We start from the raw sequence: 21,174 nt of genomic DNA, 5'->3' as shown, positions 1-21,174 counted from the left end.
CAAAGCCTCTGTTTGACAAGCTGGACCATCTGCGTGTCACCTACACTAACTATGCAGATGACACCCAGATCCTTATTCCACTTACGGGCGATTATAGCAGGGACATGGCTGTAGTAAACAAAATGTATCTAATCATTCAGGCATGGATGGCCGCCATGGCTTATTCCTGAATGATGATAAAACAGAGCTCCTTGTACTAGGGTCACCAGCCAACCTGAGCAAACTCAACCCTAACTATTCATCATTCAATATTGATGGCAATATAATCAAAGTGGCAAAGGATGTTAAGACACTCGACTTTCACCTTGACTCTACATTCAACCTAAACAAACAAGCAAGCACCATGTCATCCTCTACAGCATACACCTGTAAGCTGATTAGAGAGTGCAAACCCTTTCTCTCTAAAGAAAGTTGTTTGATCCTGGCATGGGCCCTCGTTTTGTCAAAACTGGATTACTGTAATGTACTCTATTTAGGAGCCAACAAAAGCATCATTAAGAAAATACAGATTCTACAAAACAACGCGCTGAGATCAGCCTGTGGGATCCCTCAGAGAGAGCATATCTCACATGTAAGAAGATAGAACAGATGGTTTTCCACAAATGATAAAATTACCCTTAAGACGCTCTCCCTTACCCACAAATGCCTGAACGGTGCTGCCCCACGCTACCTATCTGAAAAAATGTACAAGAATGTTCCCAACCGACCAACCAGAACAGCCCACTCCTCCAAACTGATCGTGTCAAGATTCAAATGAAAAAAGGCAGGAGGGAATATTTTCCCTGTCTTGGCGACACAACTCTGGTACAACCTCTCTCCCCCACTCAGAGAGGCATTCCCACACTTCAGGTGCAATTCCATTAACTGGCCTGTTTCCAAATACTCCTGACTTGTCCCATTCCCACAACCCCCCCCTATCCATGACCAACATAGCACCCACCTGAGTTGCTTTAACTCCACACCGGGCATCTGCCCCCTGCCTCTATACCTACCTCTTCACAGCCTTTTTTACTATTTATACACTGTGCTGCCCTATCTATCGCTAGTTACTGTAATGTACTCTTACCTGAATATGCACTTTTGTCAAATTTTGTAACCTGCACCATTATTATTTTCTGCAACATAAGCTTAACGTATACTTCTTCTCCTTCAAATTCTGCGCCCAGATACTCTAGGGTCCGGTGTGCATTACAAATAAAGAAAGAAAGAAACAAACAAACAAACAGCTTCCTCTTCCATTTCTTGATTTAAACCTGGAAAGCCTGCCAAGGGTGACTCTGAATCCTAGACAACGTAGACATTGGATTGAATTGTCAAATGAATGCCAAGAAAATACATTTTGATAGTCAAACCCATCTTCCTACTATCCTCTGGATTAAGAAGTGTATATGATATGATATGGCATTTGTAACGCGCCTATACACAAGTGTTTCAAGGCGCGACGAGGCAGGGAAGGGGGAACAAGGGGAGACAGACAACGATCCTACTAGGCCAGGTGTCATTCAGATCGCGCAAGTGCATGGGTAGGGGGGGACGGGAAAAGTGCAAGGGGGAAAGGGGAAAGTGCAGTACAGGGTTAATAATGAACAGGATAAATAATAAGGGCCAGCTGGTGGCAAGTGCAAGATAAGTGCAGACAAGTGCTGGGAAGGGGGTCTGTAGGGATACACAGACAGTCCCGCAGTGCAGGGGTTGCCAGGAAGGCAGTGCAGGGGAGAGTGGCTGGGCCAAGGACCGAGATTGGTGAGTGGCCCAGTTGCTGATTCAGTACAGTTTCAGTGATTTAGCAGGGGAGAGGGAGAGAGAAAGCAGAAGCAAAGAGGAAGGTTTTGAGGTGCTTCCGGAACCGGAGATGGTTCTCCTCAAGTTTCAGGGAGGCAGGAAGGCTGTTCCAGAGGGAGGCCGCTGCTGCGGAGAGAGATCTCCCCCCAACTCGTTGCTTGGAGAAGCGGCTGACCCTGAGGGAGTTGGAGGCGGAAGAGCAAAGTGCTCGAGAAGGGAGATATTTAGGAAGGGAGAGTTGAAGGTAATTTGGCCCCAGGCCCCAGAAGGCCTTGTGGACAATGCAGAGGGTTTTGAACTTAATCCTCGCAGCCACAGGGAGCCAGTGAAGCGATTTCAGTCATGGAGAGATACGGTCCCTGGGTTTGAGGCCAAGGACAAGTCTCGCAGTCCTGTTCTGGATGAGTTGCAGAGGGCGGAGAGTAGAGGCAGGCAGATTTAGATAGAGGCTGTTACAGTAGTCCAGCTTTGAGAGAACCAGGGCTCTGGAGACAGTGAGCTTCTGGGGGAAGGAGAGGAAAGGAAGGATACCTCTGAGGAGGTGCAGCTGGTAGTGTGACTTCTTAGAAACGTCAGAAATGTGAGGAGAGAAGGAGAGTGTGGAGTCGAAGATGACCCTGAGGTTTTTTGCCTTGCAGGTAGGAGCAGGAAGAGGACCAAGAGAGGCCGACCAGAGAGCTGCAGGGAAGGAGGGAGTGGGTGTGCCGATGAGTAGAATTTCGGTTTTACTGGCATTAAGGCAGAGGTCTTTGGCGGCACACCATTCCTGGATAACAGAAAGACAGTCAGAGATGAGGGAAGGAGAAGAGGAGGCCGAGGGTAGCCTGAAAATGAGCTGGGTATCATCCGCATAGCACTGAAAGTTGGGGCAGAGAGCAGCGATGCGGTGGGCGAGAAGTGCCAGATACTTGTTGAACAGCCAGGGAGAGAGGTTAGGACCCTGGAAGACACCACAGTTAGAGAAAAAGATATCAGACAGGAAAGACCCCAGTTGGACCTGGGAGGGTTGATTTGAGAGGAAAGAGGTCAGCCAAGCCAGAACCTGACCAGGTGTAGTTTATCCCACTACCATAGATTGCCCAGTCATCAAGATGGAGAGAAATTAGGTAATCTGGATATATGGAGAGACCTTTTTTGGGTTGGTAGTTGTATTGCCTAAGTGGAGAAACACAGGGAACTTCAACCGAAACAGGACATGGAGGCTCACATTGGTTATGATTTGCAAAATACTGACCAGATGAGCTCATTTATCTAAATACGTTCCATCAGGGTTTAACTCACACTGAACCAGTGGGCTGGTGTGTCTGTGGAGGATGCACTGCACCTCCCATATTGCCAGAAACATTAGTAATTGTTGCTCTTACAATGTTCTGTACATGCTGTCTTCTGACAATGACGATTCTCTGTGTTACTCCGTGGAATGGCTGCATCGACATTATCTATGTGGATATTGAGATGGAAGACATCCTATAGAAAATGTCTGTTTTCATTCTTCGGCCATGCTTTCTCTTTTGTAAATGTTTGAGCGTTTAATACTTATGTTCTACACCCTTCTTCAGATGAATTCCGATCATTGTGGGTGTGCCAGTTCCTGTGTCTTACTGGTAGCAGTTAACTATCAATAGGAAAATAAATGTTGTAGCCTTCCACCAGGGTGTTATTTTTCATATTATCTTGTGTTATTTGCAACATATTGACATGTCCTGTTATTATCTTCAGGTTTTGTCTTCAAAATAATGCAATTCCATCTATATAGCTTGTAAAAAAATCAAGTTGCACAGAGAGTACCGCTTATATGTAAATGTCTGAACAATGTGTACCCCCTATGCAAGTTCATTGTTTGTATTTCAAAGTGCAAGAAACGTGTTAAAGCTACTGACATGGACTTAAGACTTTTTTTCACATAATGCACTCCCTTACTATGTCCATGAATAATATATTCACAGTTGCCAACAGCAGTAGATAATAGGCCATGGGTGCTTTGAAAAATCAGATTTGACGAGAAATCAGATTTGACAGGAAGCAGTGAGCTTCTTGCAAAGGGGGTGAGTTTGAGTTAGATTGGTACAAGGTTCTGGAGGGCAGTAATTAACAGTCACCAGGGACAATAAATAAGTGGACATACATAGATTCAGGATAACGGGACGTGACCATGATGGGGGAAGTATCCTGCATCACAATTATACACAGAAGAGTTAAACCCAAAACTCCAGTTAGCCAACCATTAGACATACAAGCTAGTCACTTAAAGTCTACACAGAAGGACACAGTTGGAAGGTGTAGACAACGAACCAGGGACATACACAGAAATCACTGGGGAAAACACAAAAGATAACACACGAGGAGATAACATGTGAGACAGATAGGCATGTGTCAAAAATGTGCTCAACCATAATCCCTCAAGTGTAGGCCTCTACAAACTCGCCTCAGATTTTATTATACTGCTCTCTCTTCACTGTCCTCTCAGAAACGATGGTTTTATATTTCACCAATCTTACGATTCCCCGCTTCTGATCCTTAACTTTGGGATTTTTCTGACTATACTGCAGCCTGAGAATTGGTTTATTAACTATGAGTTACAATCGACATAGCCATTTCTGCACTTAAACGCCTGTCACAACCCTGGCTCTAACTATCTTTATCACAGCTATTACTTGCAAATGTAAACCTGAGATCAACCCTCCCTAGGGCCTTCTGCCAAAAATCCCTCACCCGTAGGCCTCGCCATTGCATATGGCCCCATTAAAGTCCAAGCATCTGTCTGAATTCAACAGCTCCATGGCTTGCCTCCGGGCCAGAGTCCGGTAATGATTCTGGGCTATCTTCCGTTGGATCAACTTCAAAGAGAGATCCACTCTTTTCTGTGCTCCTACCCATAGAAGTTTCACTCATTCTTCCAATGTTCAGGTCTTCATCCCAGAACCGCTGTTTTTTTTTCTCCAAATAATCTTCTTCTTTCAAACTGGGAATTAGTTTAACAATATCCTCCTCCTTTAGGCCAGACTTTCTCAAGAGACATCACATTCTGGGGCCTGTCCTCAGTGCGTGCTTGCATCCTTCCCTGACTTTCAGCAGCTTTCCCAAAATGACAGCTCTGTCCACCTCTAACTCAGGTAGGGCACACCTGTCATGTAACGGGTCAAATTAGGAAAGTGAGCAGTCGTCCAAACATACTATTTAAAACAAGCCTACACTATGTTTCCATTTCAGACACCGAATATTTATTTAAACTGTCAAATTGCCCCACAATGAAACTTTGCAGTGCAAGGATATACTGTTGCCATGAGATACAAGCTAATCCCTGAGGGTTTCATGGGTGTGTTTCAGTGTTTAAAAATGCATTTTTCAGTAACACGCTCAGGCCCTGTAAACAGTAACTTATACGAAATAAATGGCTTGTTTTACCAAATCCAGCCAATAACGTCCTGCTTCTAATTCTTGATGCAGAAAATAATGAGACAGAAGCAAAATGACCAACTGATTAATGTGTTCCAATCCCAGAAGCCAAACGCATCAACAGCAACATGTCTGATCATCACATGCAAAGACCCTTCTTACCTGTTCACCATAGAACGGATTTAAGCAACTTCTAAATGTCCCTTTAACATTTAGGAATAACCATTACTTTATTTACTTATTATATGTATTCATTTATATACAGGAGGAACAATGCTGTTTTGATCACAAAACGTACAATAGGTAAGAAATTAGATTTTATGGGAAGCAGTGAGCTTCTTACAATGGGTGTGAGTTTGAGGTACATTCTGACCAGGCTGTGGAGGGGATTAAATAACATTCACCGGGGACAATACGTAGATTAAGGACAACTAACGTTGAACATTTTTGAGTGCAGGTAGGTGTTATGGGCAGTTGTGCTCGGGACGTGACCATGATGGGTGGAGTGCTAGAATGTTGGCCGAGGAAGTAAGAGACAGAGACAGGTTAGAGATGATGGAAACCGATTGCAATTACCATTGTATCTGAAACACATACATGATCGTTTGTAGATTGCACATTTTAATAGGGTTCACCCATATAGTAAGTCTCGATGCTTCACGCCATCTTCGGACTATGTAATGCAACAAATATTGAATTGTGCCCTAAAGCAGTTTGTGTCACGCTCCATAGGAAACGTTGGTCCCTTTGGGATAGATGGAGACGTATATAATTAACATCCTGCCATTCCCCCAAGATGGTGCCTCTGAGCTCTGCTAGTCTTGCAGCCTATTTGGTTCTCCTGGCCCTAGCTCTGCCCATACAACACTGAGGAGGAAGTTATATGAAACCTCGGACACAGAAGCGATGGGTCGCTACTTCTCACAGCGAGCACTTGGTAAGCTCGATTTAGTTTCTAGTCACATTTACCTGTCCTTCTGTGACTTCCTATTTTTAATAACTCCCTATCCTTCACTGCAGAGCGGCTTGTCCTGGCGATCCTTCCCCCCGCGTTCAAGAACAGACTTTCCTCAGACTGACCTGATGTGACCCAGTCACGTAGCAACTGTGTGTTCCAAGGTCCTGCTCTCTTCTCCCTGGATATTTATTACAAATTCCCTCTGTACACTTACTAACCTCTCCAACCCTTCTGATTGTTTCCGTATCAGAAACGCCAGCGGCGTGCAACAGCAGAAATAATGTCCTAATCCCATGCTCATCAGCACAGAGGTAGGTCTTTGTCTCTCTGTTACCCTTCAGCTGTATTTTCACTCCTTCTACTTCTCACCTACTCCCTTTTCTGAATCCACAGACCGGCAGCTTTTAATCCATCACCCTGGGCTCCAGCTCCTGTTCCATAACTGTACATCACATCCTGGGTAAACCATTATGTATTCAAATGATTGAAGGTTGTATCGGAGTGAAAATACATACTTACTTGTACCTTTCTATTACATGGTAACAGGTTCTCCTTACCTCGAGAACTGACACCTGCATGTCTACAGATTGGGAGACATCTAATCGTCAGGGTTTTATTCCCCAGAGGGTTTCCCTGTGGGTCTTTTTCTTCCTCTTTCTGTTTATCAGGGAGCGAAGTACATAGTCTTTGGGGAAATTCTTCAGAGCAGCCTCTCACCTCTTGTGATCCAGGTTAGTGCAAATGAATTTTATGGATTTGGTCATTCAAGTATACAAGTTTGAGGGCTGTGAGAATCCAATGGGTATCTCACCTGCTGGTCCCTGGGGATCTCTCTCAGTTGGGCAGGGCATGGCCATCGCCTCTGGATCCAGACCCTGGGGGTCGAGTAGTGCGGGAGGATCATCTGCGTGAGGGGTGTTCGGGGAGCGGGGGTGAGACAGCCGGTGGTGAGGGGTGGTATTTCTCCCTTTTTCTTACCCATGATCCCTGCTATTTTCTAAGATCCTATGATATTCCAACTCCCCCCGCCCTTTCCACACAAACACTGGGCCGAGGAAGAGAGTAATAATGCTAACTCTTACACATCGCATTGGACATGTCATCCTATTTGGGTAAGGCAAAGTCAGGCACTTGACTCTAAGTGTATACATCTGATGCCAATTAGCTCTCCTCACATGGCTAAAAGGCGGAACATAGAGACACACTCTGAGCACGGTGGAACTCCAGTAAGAGCTGAACTTCTGGGGCAAAGGCAAACCTACTAGAGCAGAGCAATTGACCGAGGGACGAAAGCCATGGGTGGAGAACCCCAGGCGTTCCCTGCAGGAGGTCATTGCCTCCAAAAGGCTGCCAAAGACATGTGGAGAAGGCTGAATCCCATACAAGAAGGTTGAATTGTGTTTCAAGGATGCCAGCAACCCTCCCGTGTGAACATAGTAATTTATAGTAAATCTTGTGAAGACCATCTTTTTCATCTTTCTTCTATTACGAGAACCCACAGAGAGGTCAGCTTAACTGCCAATCCATCAACATGCTAGCTGGCTCAATCAGACGTGAAATACATAGGCTTCTATGTAGGGAATGGCAGTGTCCAGCCCCTGCAATTAAAAGTGAAAGCTGTCCTAAATGCCCCTCACCCAAGACCAAGAGAGACCTCAGGGCATTCCAAGGGGTAATCGTTTCTTACCGTACATTTATCCCACATTTTTAAGATAGGCAGCTACATTGACAGACAAACTAAGAAATGCAGAGCCCCAGAAAATGTGTTGGACTGATTAGGATGATGTGTGTTAACCTGAACCAAAGCTTATGCCCCAACCCAATACTAAAAGTGGTGGACTTCTCAAAGGAATTCGTATTACAGAAGGATGCCTCCATCACAGGGTTAGAAGCAGTATTGTCACAAATGTGTGATGGATTAGAACACCCCATCCTATTCACTGGTTTTAAACTCTTCCCACGTGAGAAAAACAACACTGTATTGGAATTAGAGGCCCTTGCCATTAAATGGACAATTATTCATCTGAGGTACTACCTTCTGGGGAGAAGGTTCACATGTGTTAACAATCTTTCACCTCTGGTATGGATAAGCCAAGGAAAGGACTCTAATCCTTGGGTCATAAGATGGTTCTTAGACTTGCAAGCCTACTGTTTCACTGCGGAAACCGAAAATGAAAGGAGCAGGGGGACATTGACTTCCTTTCTCGGTTTCCCTGTGAAACAGATGCAGCTACATTGCATAGATGAAGGGTATGTGAGAAACCAAAGGGTGTAGCACCTGCTTGTCCCTGGGGATCTCTCTCAGATGGCTAGGAAACAGGTGTCGCATTTGGATCTAGACATTGGGGTGGACCAGTGCAGGAGGATCACCTGGGTGAGGGGTGTTCGGGGAGTGGGATTGAGACAGCCAGTGGTTAGGCGCAGTATTCCTCCCTTTTTCTTACCCATGATCCCTATTATTCCCTATGATCATACGATTTTCCACCTTTCCACACAAACACTGGGCCGAGGAAGAGAGTGACTGAGAGTAATATTTCTTACTCTTGCACATTGCATTGGACATGACCCACTAATTGGGACGGGCAGCATCATCCACTTGACTTTAAGTGCATACATCTGATGCCAATTAGCTCTCCTAGCATGAATAAAGGGCAGAACATACAGACACACTCTGAACAAGGTGGAACACGACTAAGAGCAGAATTTCCAGGGCAAATGTGAACCTACTGGAGCAGAGCAATGGTCTGAGGGACAAAAGCCACGGGTGGAGAACCTTAGGAGTTCCCTGCAGGAGGTTGTTGTCTCCAAAAGGCTGTGAAAGACACGTCGAGAAGGCTGAATCCCAAACAAGAATGCTGCATTGTGTTTCAAGGACTCCAGCGACCCTTCCGGGTGACCAGCAGAGTTGGGGAGGCGAGGCCAAACCTGTGGTACTAACCTTTTCTCATAAAATGCAAGACAGAAAAGATAAGAAAGAAATGCACAGAGTCAGATAGTTGAGCCCAAATAGGATGTAGTAGTGGATGAGTGAATACGAATCTTGTAATATCAAACATCACATATTTGAAGACATGTTTGATATCATCCTTCATTTAAAATTGTGAATCCTACTTTTACTATAGAAATTATATGAATCATTTTCATTTTTAGCAATTAACTTAATTCACAGATAGCATCACAACACGCTCTGTCCAGGGACTGTTGTGAGAATACAAGAATGACCACATTGAGTAATTTAATTAATTAATAAGGGACTTGGTTAAAAAAACACCATAAACTGAATGTGTCCTAGATATTCATTTTCTGAGGAAGTGCTAAAGCAGGTGTGGTTTTTACTTTGCGAAGACCTGCTACACCATTATAAAAGGCGTGGATCTTACTCATGGGGCACATTGTGCCATTTGGATTGAAGGGGACATACTTTAGGATTAGAAAAGGAGCCACAGGATGGCCACCAGGGGGTGCGTGGATGCAGCCTACCTCTGCATGATCTCCCAGCACAAAGGTCCCACAAAGTGGTCTGAGCCCCCACTTTGGACCCCCACTCCAAGATTGAAAGAATAGTGTTGTGTGCGAACCTTCCCTGCAGACTTTGAGAGAAAGAACAAGGAAAATTGATCCGAGGATTCCTGAAAAACAGCCTTGGCATACAGAGGTGAAAACGAAGGTTAATCCCACCCATGAGAGAGGCGCGTGGTAGGGAGGAATGGCACCATGAGCGTGGACTTTGAAGAGGAGATACTGGGCTTGTGAGGCAGCCGTGAGGAAGGGAAGGCAGCTCTGACCCCCCCCGCGACTGGGGGGGCTGATGGGATCTTGGAGGGCCACCAGAGTAAAAGCGCCCGATCTGCAGCAAGCCCAGGGGAGAGGAGCAATCTGGGGAACATGACCTGCGGAGGGCTGTTGGAGGACTCCCCCGCTGGCGATCTCGGCATGGCAGGGATGTGCCGTCCCTCCTCCCCCAGTGCTTATTGAGGTTAAGCACAGTGAGGGATCAGCTTGCCTTTTGGGCGGCGGGTCTCCCCACCGACGAACACTGGGGAGGGGTAAGACGCACACCCATAAGGACGTAGCACCTCTGCAGTAGGACCAACAAAGAAGAGGGTGTCCCGAAGAGAGGGGAGCACAGAGCAACCAGAAGTAAACGGGTGCCCACAAGCTCGTTCCGGGCTGATTGGGCTGCTGAGAGGCTTGCGGGCTGCGCTGCTTGCCCCAGTAATGGTGCGCAGCCGGCGGCGAGGTGTCAACATCAGAAAAGAGGAGGCGACCAGGAGTTTGAGTTGGAGCCGAGGAGGGGTGTATTAACGTTTAAGAGGGAGCAAGCCCCTATAAAGCCCCTCTGGCTGGGGAGCAACAGAAGGGCGGAGACCTACCAACAGCAGGGTGGACTAAGAAGATCCGTTTGTCTGGCCCAGAGGGGGCTCCCAAGAGATATACTAATTGTGCAGACAATTGTGCAGACAGGCAGTGGCCTTATTCTGTATCCCCAGAACCTCCAGGCAATCAGATAACATGGAAGTGAAGGTGGGGCGGCGGGGACCGCACAAGTGTAGTGGGGGCCTCGTGTTGCTACTCCGGCAACACAGAGAAAAAGACATTGGGAGGGAGGACCACCTACGGCCCACACCAGTGGGGGGAGGGAAGGATTGAGGACCTGAGTTACTGTCAGGTTGCAGGCCCTCACACCGGAGAGTGGCTGTCTAAGGACCCAGGCCTTGTATATAGAGCGTCTGGGACATGGAGGGATACTAACAGTCCCCAACCCAGGGGCCATGACAAGCTGCAAGATTGTGAGGGGGATTGGAGTAGGTGAATAAGCAACCTAGGTGCCCCTCTGAGGGCCCTCCTCATTGACCATGATTCACCTTTCACGGCCAGAGTAGAAGGTGTCTGCAATTCACTCTCATTGAGCCCCAGGGCCTGGCAGACATACAGGGAAGAACTAGTGTGGTTGTAGGGGTACACTCTTTTTTCTGAGACATCGATTGTCACTTAATGAGTTAATAAGATATTCTAAATAGTGTTCCAAGGAGCTCCTTGTTTGATCTGTGCTACCAGATCTGAAACTAAGTGAAAACAAAAAGTATCTCGAGGGTCTCGGGATACAAGCAAGGGCACAATGAAAGCAACCACAAAGGTTGTCAAATGTTTTAACATTCAATAAATCAAGGATATAATATTCAACAAATTGTATTCATTATTCATAGAGGTAAATTGAAGTAAATAAGTTCAACTCCAAATTTTGCAAACAGTATCAACTAATTGTAAATGTTAGAACCTTCCGTGGTTCTTTACAAATCCAATGTAATGAATAAAACAATGATTCTGTACATACAACTTTATAGCAAACAAATATTCAGAGGTTTCCTTTCTGCTAATTACATCTCTTCAAATAATTTATACAGAGTTATACACAATAGTGTTCTTGATATCTTGATAGAGAATGTTAATCATGTTGACGATTCAAATCGTCCACCTATCATCTGCGACGTGTTTAGGGCCTGACGCCCTTCTTCAGGTTTTGATATCAAGGTTATTATTTCTGAAATTGTAACAAAAGGTAAGTACTGTTACTAAGATAAATTAATCTTCATAATTAATAAACCATAACTACAAAACTAAAGATTATGAGAAGGCTGTCTCCACTAACCTGTGTGTGACAGGCAAGAATCAACTCTTTCTTGTAGACTGCTTCGGAAAATATACATATTCTGAAAAAATGAGGAACAAAACCAAAGTTACTCAACCTATTGACCTACTGTAATTGATGGTCTAGAGCGGGACCAGTCGCTATTAAAGCGCTGTGCCCCTCTATGCTAGACCAAACCAAAATAAAAGGTGCTAACTGAGGATTAGATTTTTTAAGAATGGACTCACCCACCAGTGCAGTAATTTAAAGAGATCCACTGAATTGGATGTAGGTTTCAGACGAGTATCTTATGTCAGAAGCTTTTTGATTTCAGTCAAGGACTCTCTAGTAGCTGGAATGGCATATGTACTAGATTAAATATCACGTGAAGGATGTGTATTATTGAGTTAAGTCACTTCCGAACAATTGGACTGCGAATACGTTAACTGACATTCCTTTTTAATTTGTTTACTCCCCAAGGTGTTCAATGTGCAAGGTATAAACTTGTATTCTTCTGTCCTGGAATGGGTTAAGGACAAACCTATTGGTCGTAGCTGGAGAGGTAATCTATCTGTAATGCAGAGGTTGAGCAAAACGTTTTACAGTTAATGTCTCATGTATTGTTCGTTTAAAATACTGTCATACTATTGAGAAAACAAAAAATCACTTACTATTGCCAAGAATATGTCTCCCATGTTAATTGTGAGTCGCAGTTTAGATGGCTAAGTTAAATTGCTTCCCATTTCTGCTGGTGCGCAAGGAAACTCCTCAATCATGTTCTACAATACAAGATACACACCAGTCTCAATTAATTCAGTTTTCACCTGCTCAGCTCGTGTAACGTAAGTGCAAATCGGTAACTGCTAAAGAGTTCAATTTCTGTGTACTTCTTACTAAGTAATGGCAAGATGTGTCTGTGCGAGTCCTTGTGTTTTCGTCTCCTACGCTCTCTCTCTCGCCTGTGATCATTGCTAAGCAACCGGGATCTCTCCATTATACTTAAAGACTAGAGCCTGCTCACAAGTTATAAAGGCGCCATATTGGAAGAAACAATGGCTGTCTACTGTTTCACGATTTTATAAACTGCTTTTTTAGGTTTCTTTCAGTATTTTTACAAATTGAAAAAATTAATGCCTGAACGAACAAACGTGACATTCAATCGAAGTGATATCATTGCTATACTTATAACCTTCTGATTATAAATGGGTCCTGTAATTCAGAACGCCGGCTGGTACAGTTAGCCTAGGAATTCAAAAAGGTATATTTTCTTTGACATTACTGCAAATTGGAGATTGGTACCAGAAACATAATAACATAAACTTGACATTTGGTACTTTGTATCATTGTTACAATGCTTATAGAATTCTGATTATTCCAATTCATCATTACAACTGAGTCCTTTAATGCAAAGGACCAGATGGTACAATTAAGTTCAAAATTCAAAACAAAGAAGGAATAGGGAAATCATTTTAAAATGTTTAGAATGATGTAATGGTGTAAATAAGGATACTACAGCATAGCTATGTGTACTCAGTAGCTGAAACTAATCAAAATATAGTAGATCTTATGATCGGGTTGAGGACTTATTGTCATATTCAGTGAGCCTGATTCATAACCGTAGTCATTGGCATGTTAGATTGTTGTTCCTTGGGATATTTGCTTACAAATAGCAGTATAAATCCCAATCCAGATTCATCCCCTTTGGGTGCATCGAGTCCAATTTCTCTCTGTTGGAGTAGTTTTGGAAGATTGTCTCCCCGTCTTGGTAACTGTACATGGTCGAGAATTACAAACTCTAACTGAGCTGCTGTGTGTTTCAATTTGTTAAAGTGCAGGGCTACAGGGGATTCTGGTGATCCCAACCGCACGTTCGATTTATGCTCTCCCCATCTTTTTTTAGCCTTTTGTGCTGTAAATCCAACCTAATGAAGACCACACAGACATTGAATTCCATAAATAACATTCATTGTATCACACGTAGAAGTGTGTCTCAGAAAGATCTTATTAGAGGCAAGGCAGCAAAGCGGTTTAAGGACCTGACCTTGAACCTCTGTGGTGTGGCCCTTCGTAACTGGGGCGTGTGGCCACCACATTGGCTGCAAGGGGGAAGCAGTGACACAGTTGATCATGGACCACTGAACAAGCAGGCACTAAATGAGTCACTTGCCCCCTTGAAGGGGTGCACCGGAGGAAAGTACTGAGTAACAACACACACTGGGCAACTGACCAAGCCTAACTGCCATAACACTGCAGGTTCATTGGTGGGGTAGCCCACAACTCTACAAGCCTCTCGAGGACTCGATTCGCTCCTTCCCTCACCCCACCCGGGTGACGCACTGAGGCGGCACAGCGGCTACCATCTGTAGGAGATCAATACCAGTCGGGCTGTACGGGCCCCACACAAGGGACAGTGAATGAAGTGTATGGATGCACGGCAGAAGCTCACCACCTACAAGTATAAACCACAACGCTCTGGGATGGTGACCCCGACTAAAAGCAAATGGCGGCATCAGTGGAGGAATCACCAGAAACCAAGAACGATGTATCCAGTATGATGGAGGAAATAAGGAACATGAGGGTGGACGTTGGCAGTAGGGTAGACAAAATTACCCACAGGATATACAAGATGGAGGCGTGTCTAGAGGAAGTAAAAAATAACCAGTCCTCCCTGTCTACCTTGGAGGTCCAAATGGACCAGCGTATCATGGAAAATTGGGATGAGGAATTCCGCCTTAAGATCAACGATTTGGAAAATCGGGAAAGGCGTAACAACCTGAGAAACCTTGGGATCCCAGACAAAGAAGGGGAATCAGAGCGGGAAATATGCTTCATGAAGTAACACGGATGGTTTTTGAGGATGACTCTATTGATGTGGCCAAGATCGAGAAGATTCATAGAGCAGCGGTGACCGCCGTAGGCCCTAGGTCCATTGTGGCTCGGTTTCATAACTACAGTGACAAAACCAAAATCCTGGAGAAAGCGAGACAAAAGGGCCCAATCACCTATTACTCTGCTAGAGTGAGAATTATCCAGGACCTATCATCACTGACCCTAGCCAGAAGAAGGATGTGCATGCCCCTAACAAAGTGGTAACAGGAGAAAGGGGTACTATAGATGGGGGTTACCGTTCTCCCTCACTTTTGAATTTGATGGGCAAAAGCAGAGATTGTGGTCAGAGAAGGACATCCGCAGATGTATATCCAAGCTGTTGGGTGAATCTGGAAGTGATGAGAACTAGGGTCAAAGAATGCCCGATGACGGGGAATGGCATGTTCAAGGGCCAATATGGAGATGCATACTGGGCTCCAGAAAGTACAGGAGAGTTTTTGCTTCACCTGGGTAGAAACAGGGTCTTCTTTAAGAGGTGTGTGAGTTGCAGGGTGGAGGTGGAATGCTGGATTGGACCGTCCTGGGGGTTAGGTGATTATACAGGGATGGTAATGCAACAATGGAAGTAGAGTTGGGCTCCCGTGGGGGGGGGGGCTTCCTGAGGGTGGACACTTTAAATGTGAAGGGATTGAATTCTCCAACGAAAAGGTCTCTTGTGGCAAGAGAATTTCGAAGGGCAGACCTCAATGTGATGTTGCTGCAGGAAACTAAATACGCAAAAGCGGAGGAACTAAAGATTTTGGGTCTGAGACTGGGATGTGAATACTGGAGCTCAGGTTCTCTGTGAAAGGCGAGGGTAGGAATCCTCATCAGAATATGGACGTGTCCAAAGTATGGGCAGAAGTAGAAGGCAGGGCCCTGATGCTTCCTGCAAAGGACAATCCCGAAACTGATGTTAGAGGCTTCGGGCCACATAATCCTGAGTGGTGACTTTAATATATGGGCATAGGTTAAACTGGACAGGCACGCAGGAGGTCCCAGAACGCAGGACCCACCGGCTAAAGGGGGGGCTGGGGACACAGAGATGTTGGAGGTGTATGGGCTTAAGGACGCATGGCAGCATTTTCACCCGAATGAGAAGGGGTACACCTTTTACTCGGCACCCACTGTACATTCACTAGAATTGATTACTTGTATGTTTCAAGTGCCCTGTGGGACGAGGAGCAGGGCTCCGAAATCTCCCCTGTCTCATGGTCAGACCACGACATGGTGACTGTTGACCTGGGCTGGGCAGACCTACCGCATAGAGCAGCAAAGTGGAGATGCAATGAGTCACTATGGAAGGACCCTGTGTTCCGAACAGAGATGGCTGGGGAAATTGGGGAATATTTTAAATTGAATAATGTGGGAGAGGTCCCAAGGAGGATGGTATTGGAAACAGGAAAGGTGATGTGGCGGGGGATCCTGATCAGGCAAGGTGTCAGGAAGAAGCAGGAGAGGGCTCTCATAGAGACCAGGTTGAGGGGGGAGATGGCCCAGTTAGACAGGTTGGCGAGGGAAGCCACAGAGGAGAGGCAGGTCAAGGTCCTCGAGGCCAGAAAGAAAAGAGAAGAGCTCTGACTCCTTGAAGAAGGCCAACTAGTCTGTAAATTACAGTTTCTGAAACAGAAATTTTACAAAAAGAGGGACAAGGCAGAAGCGCTGTTAGCCGCCAGACTGCGTGGACAGCGCGCCGAAAGGTGGCTAACGGCAATAGAGGAGGAAGATGGGAAGCGCGATTCAGGGAGGGAGGGGATCCTGAAGGCATTTGTAATATTCTATGAGGCTCTATATAAATCAGAGGATAGTCAAGGGAGGAGGGGCATAGGGCCATACCTGGCTGATACTCAGATCCCGACACTCTCCCATGAAGAGGCTGGCGCATTGGATGCCCGAATCACGGTGCAAGAAATTAAAAGGGCGGTGTCGCGATTACTGTTGGGGAAGGGCCCGGGAGAAGATGTTTACATGACTGGCTTTTCTAAGTCCTTTATCTCCCCCTCCTCCCCGTCATGGTGGAGCTCTTTAATGACATTCTTGAGACAGGCGACACCCCCAAATCATTCTCACAGGCTTTAATCACGGTTATCCCTAAAGAAGGCAGGGACCCCAAACGGCGTGGGTCTTACTGTCCTATATCACTTTTGAACATTGACGCCAAGATCAACACGAGGATACTGACCACGAGACTCAAAACATATATGCCCCGTCTGATCAATTCTGACCAAGTCGGATTTATAATGGGAAGACAAGGCACGGACACAATGCAGAAAACCCTATATTTTATACATGAGTCACGGAATATGGGGGGGACCTGGCCCTTCTCTCAGTGGACGCTAAGAAAGCATTTGACAGGGGGGAATGGGGCTTTCTAGAAGAGGTCATGGGCAAAGTGGGCTTGGGATCCAGGTTCATGAAGGGAGTAATGGCAGTGTACACATCGCCCAGGGCATCGGTAGCAGTTAATGGGGACTCCTCCCGCTGGTTCAATTTAAGTAGGGGCACAAAGCAGGGGTGCCCCCTTTTGCCAATCTTGTTTGCCCTCTCCCTTGAACCCCTGGCCCAGATGATTAGAAATGACCCACAAGTGGAGGGTCTCACGGTTGGAGGGGTGGAGTACAAGGTGGCCCTTTGTGCGGATGACCTGTTATTGCACATACAGAACCCTCTGGCCTCTGTATCTAGGACGATCGAACTGATTGACCAGTATGGGGCGTTTTTGGGCTTCAAGATCAATAGGGCCAAGTCAATCCTATTCCCACTGAAGGACCTGGGCATGTAGATTGTAGAAGATTTGCCTCATTTGGACTACTGGTGGGCAGGGACATGCTGCAATACCTGGGGATAAACCTCACAACGCCAACCTCCCCACTTTGGTCTCTGGAATTCGGGCTGACCTAGAGAGATGGGAGAAACTGACCATGTCCTGGCTCGGATGACTGAATACCTTGAAGATGGTCTGTCTGCCCATATTCCTATACCCATTTCAAATGCTCCTGGTTCGTCTTCCGGAGTCATTCTTCTGTGAGGTGAAGGGGGCAATGTTTAAGTTCTTATAGTAGGGGAAGAAAGCGAGAGTATGTTATTATGTTCTTACACTGCTCAAGGAAGGGTGGGGCTCCAAATCTGAAGAAGTACTGTGAAGCGGTATAGCTAAGGGTTCTTATTCCCCATCTAAAAAGGCAGAAGCATTTGCAGTGGATTGCGCTAGATAATAGTAATTTAGCCCCTGCCACAGTGGCAGAATGGCTGTGGGTACCGAAAAGTAAGCTCCACGTTAAATTAGGGACCACCAGCTATTGGATACCATATGAGAGGTTTGGCGGGAACGGGTCGACTTACTGGGAATTACCACATGGCCATCTCAACTGAGTCATATTCGGGCACCTGGGGTTAAAGAGGCAATCCCTAACCCCGAAAGATTCGAACCTTGGTTTGACGCAGGCCTGGAGAGGGTGAGCCAGCTCTGGAAGGCAGGCTCTTTCATTGCGATCGCAGACCTGGAAGAGGCACTGAACATAGGTCCTCTTTCAGTTTTTCCCTTCATCCAACTTAAAGGGGTTATTACGGTGGAGAAATGGAGGGAGAAGATTCAGAGAGATTCTTACCCCCTTCGAAGAGCTCTTAGATAAACAAAGGGAAATGAAGGGTTTGATCTCAGCCATATACAGAGCATTGTCGGATGCTGGGAAGGGGTCAAAGGAAAAGATCTGAGGCTACGATGGGAGAGGGACCTGGGAACAGAAATAGACCCGGAACTTTGGGGGAGGATATGCAAAGAGGCCTCACAAACATTGATTGGCAGTCAGTACAAGCTGCAGGCTATTAACCTTCTTCATAGATGGCAATACGACCCAGTAAGGCTTTCAAGGATGTTTCAGCCGGCAAGCCCTGGGTGCTGGCATCTGTGTGGCGAGAGAGCTGATTATTGGCACATGTGATGGGGTTGTTGCCACATTAAGGTGTTCTGGGATGAGGTTTTGGGGTGGACCTGGATCGGATCCAAGGTGCTAATGAGCCAGTTCTAATACTATTTGGGATGGAGGAGATTGATGGGGAAGTTCCAATGGTTACGAGACTGTCAGCGCCCCTTTTTCCTCACGGCAAGGGCCTGCCTTGAGATGCAATGGAAAAATACCAGGACACCAGGGAAGAAAGAGTGGATAAATGTTGCCACAAACATATGTATAATAGAAAGGGTAACCACAGCGCTTCATGGGAAAGGGGCACAGCACAAATTGTTATGGGGTGACTTTATGGCTAAATAGCGGGATATTAAGTAGTGGAATACCTTGTACAAAGAGGATGGGCTGCAGTAGATACAAGAATGCATTATGAGATTGCACACTCTTACGGTAGTACCACCCCACCCCCCACGTGTATTGACGATTTTGCATTATAGTTTAAGTCCCATTGAGGCGGCCAAAGGAAGTGATTAAACGCAAGAGAAGTCACTGTCCACACACCACAACTGCACAGTCCTGTGATGGTTATATTTAGTAGATGAAGACAATGTTCCAGGGGGAAGGAGGAAATGTAGTATATAATAAGGATGTGACTCTTGGGGGTTTGGGGTTGAATGGGAAGAATGTTTTTGTAACACAATCCTAGTTATGTTGTCATTGTTTTTGATGAAAAAACTGCAATAAATATACATTAAAAAAAGAGCAACAATGCCCCTTCTGTAAATACCCAATGCTTGCCTTCTACCTTTATGGACATACATTCTAGAATGGACCTTCCCCCATTTGCATGGAGGCGTACCCTATCCTAACAAGGGGATCTCTTTGCATATATTGGCTTATTTTACTTTAACAATCAATGCTAATCAGGCCATCTATGTGTGCTATCATAGTATTTTATTTATTTATGCACAACACTCATATAGCGCTTTTTATCCAAAGCGCTGAAAATGATTACAGCAGTACAGACATAATGAGATTTTCGACACAGTAACCATGGTGAAAAGCTCACAATGTCAAAGAGTGAAAGTTTAGCCAGATAAAGGCTGGAGGAACTTTATAGCAAACAAATATTCAGAGTTTTCCTTTCTGCTAATTACATCTCTTCAAATAATTTATACAGCGTTATACACAATAGTGTTCTTGATATCTTGATAGAGAATGTTAATCATGTTGACGATTCAAATCGTCCACCTATCATCTGCGACGTGTTTAGGGCCTGACGCCCTTCTTCAGGTTTTGATATCAAGGTTATTATTTCTGAAATTGTAACAAAAGGTAAGTACTGTTACTAAGATAAATTAATCTTCATAATTAATAAACCATAACTACAAAACTAAAGATTATGAGAAGGCTGTCTCCACTAACCTGTGTGTGACAGGCAAGAATCAACTCTTTCTTGTAGACTGCTTCGGAAAATATACATATTCTGAAAAAATGAGGAACAAAACCAAAGTTACTCAACCTATTGACCTACTGTAATTGATGGTCTAGAGCGGGACCAGTCGCTATTAAAGCGCTGTGCCCCTCTATGCTAGACCAAACCAAAGTAAAAGGTGCTAACTGAGATTAGATTTTTTAAGAATGGACTCACCCACCAGTGCAGTAATTTAAAGAGATCCACTGAATTGGATGTAGGTTTCAGACGAGTATCTTATGTCAGAAGCTTTTTGATTTCAGTCAAGGACTCTCCAGTAGCTGGAATGGCATATGTACTAGATTAAATATCACGTGAAGGATGTGTATTATTGAGTTAAGTCACTTCCGAACAATTGGACTGCGAATACGTTAACTGACATTCCTTTTTAATTTGTTTACTCCCCAAGGTGTTCAATGTGCAAGGTATAAACTTGTATTCTTCTGTCCTGCAATGGGTTAAGGACAAACCTATTGGTCGTAGCTGGAGAGGTAATCTATCTGTAATGCAGAGGTTGAGCAAAACGTTTTACAGTTAATGTCTCATGTATTGTTCGTTTAAAATACTGTCATACTATTGAGAAAACAAAAAATCACTTACTATTGCCAAGAATATGTCTCCGATGTTAATTGTGAGTCGCAGTGTAGATGGCTAAGTTAAATTACTTCCCATTTCTGCTGGTGCGCAAGGAAACACCTCAATCATGTTCTACAATACAAGATACACACCAGTCTCAATTAATTCAGTTTTCACCTGCTCAGCTCGTGTAACGTAAGTGCAAATCGGTAACTGCTAAAGAGTTCAATTTCTGTGTACTTCTTACTAAGTAATGGCAAGCTGTGTCTGTGCGAGTCCTTGGCCCTCATTACGACCCTGGCGGAAAGTGACTGACCGGACCGCCACAGCGTAAATAGCGTTTCCGCCATTGCACGAAGGAGCAAAGTGCGGCCCATTCCGACCCATCGGGCACGAGCACCACGGCATGGCGGAAGTGCAAAGTCCGCGATGGCGGAAATGACCCCAAAACGGCCCACACCGCCGCCGTACGGCGCCCTAGGTGCAATACCGCCACCCATCTTAGCGGACACCGCAGTGAGCGCCAACCGGAAAGTACGGTGACCGTAAATATACGGAAACGGAAGTAAAAACATGGGCCCGGAAC

General features: G+C 45.4%; 1 long non-coding RNA gene across 1 annotated transcript in view; it reads right to left on the bottom strand.

Moving 5' to 3' along the window:
* LOC138473686 (uncharacterized) overlaps positions 1-20,870 on the bottom strand; it is a 53,892-nt gene extending 33,022 nt beyond the window's left edge. Inside the window, exons 1-2 of the long non-coding RNA XR_011268852.1 lie at positions 20,836-20,870; positions 20,613-20,720 (exon numbers count right to left, since the gene is read on the bottom strand). This is a non-coding gene — a long non-coding RNA (uncharacterized lncRNA). The remainder of the gene's footprint in view (positions 1-20,612; positions 20,721-20,835) is intronic.
* Between the last annotated feature and the right edge of the window lie 304 nt (positions 20,871-21,174).

The sequence above is a fragment of the Ambystoma mexicanum genome, chromosome 8, assembly GCF_040938575.1.
Source record: "Ambystoma mexicanum isolate Mex_15411 chromosome 8, UKY_AmexF1_1, whole genome shotgun sequence".
NCBI lineage: Eukaryota > Metazoa > Chordata > Amphibia > Caudata > Ambystomatidae > Ambystoma > Ambystoma mexicanum.
The sequence above is the reverse complement of the archived record's forward strand: the minus strand, read 5'-3'. Positions and strand labels throughout refer to the sequence as shown.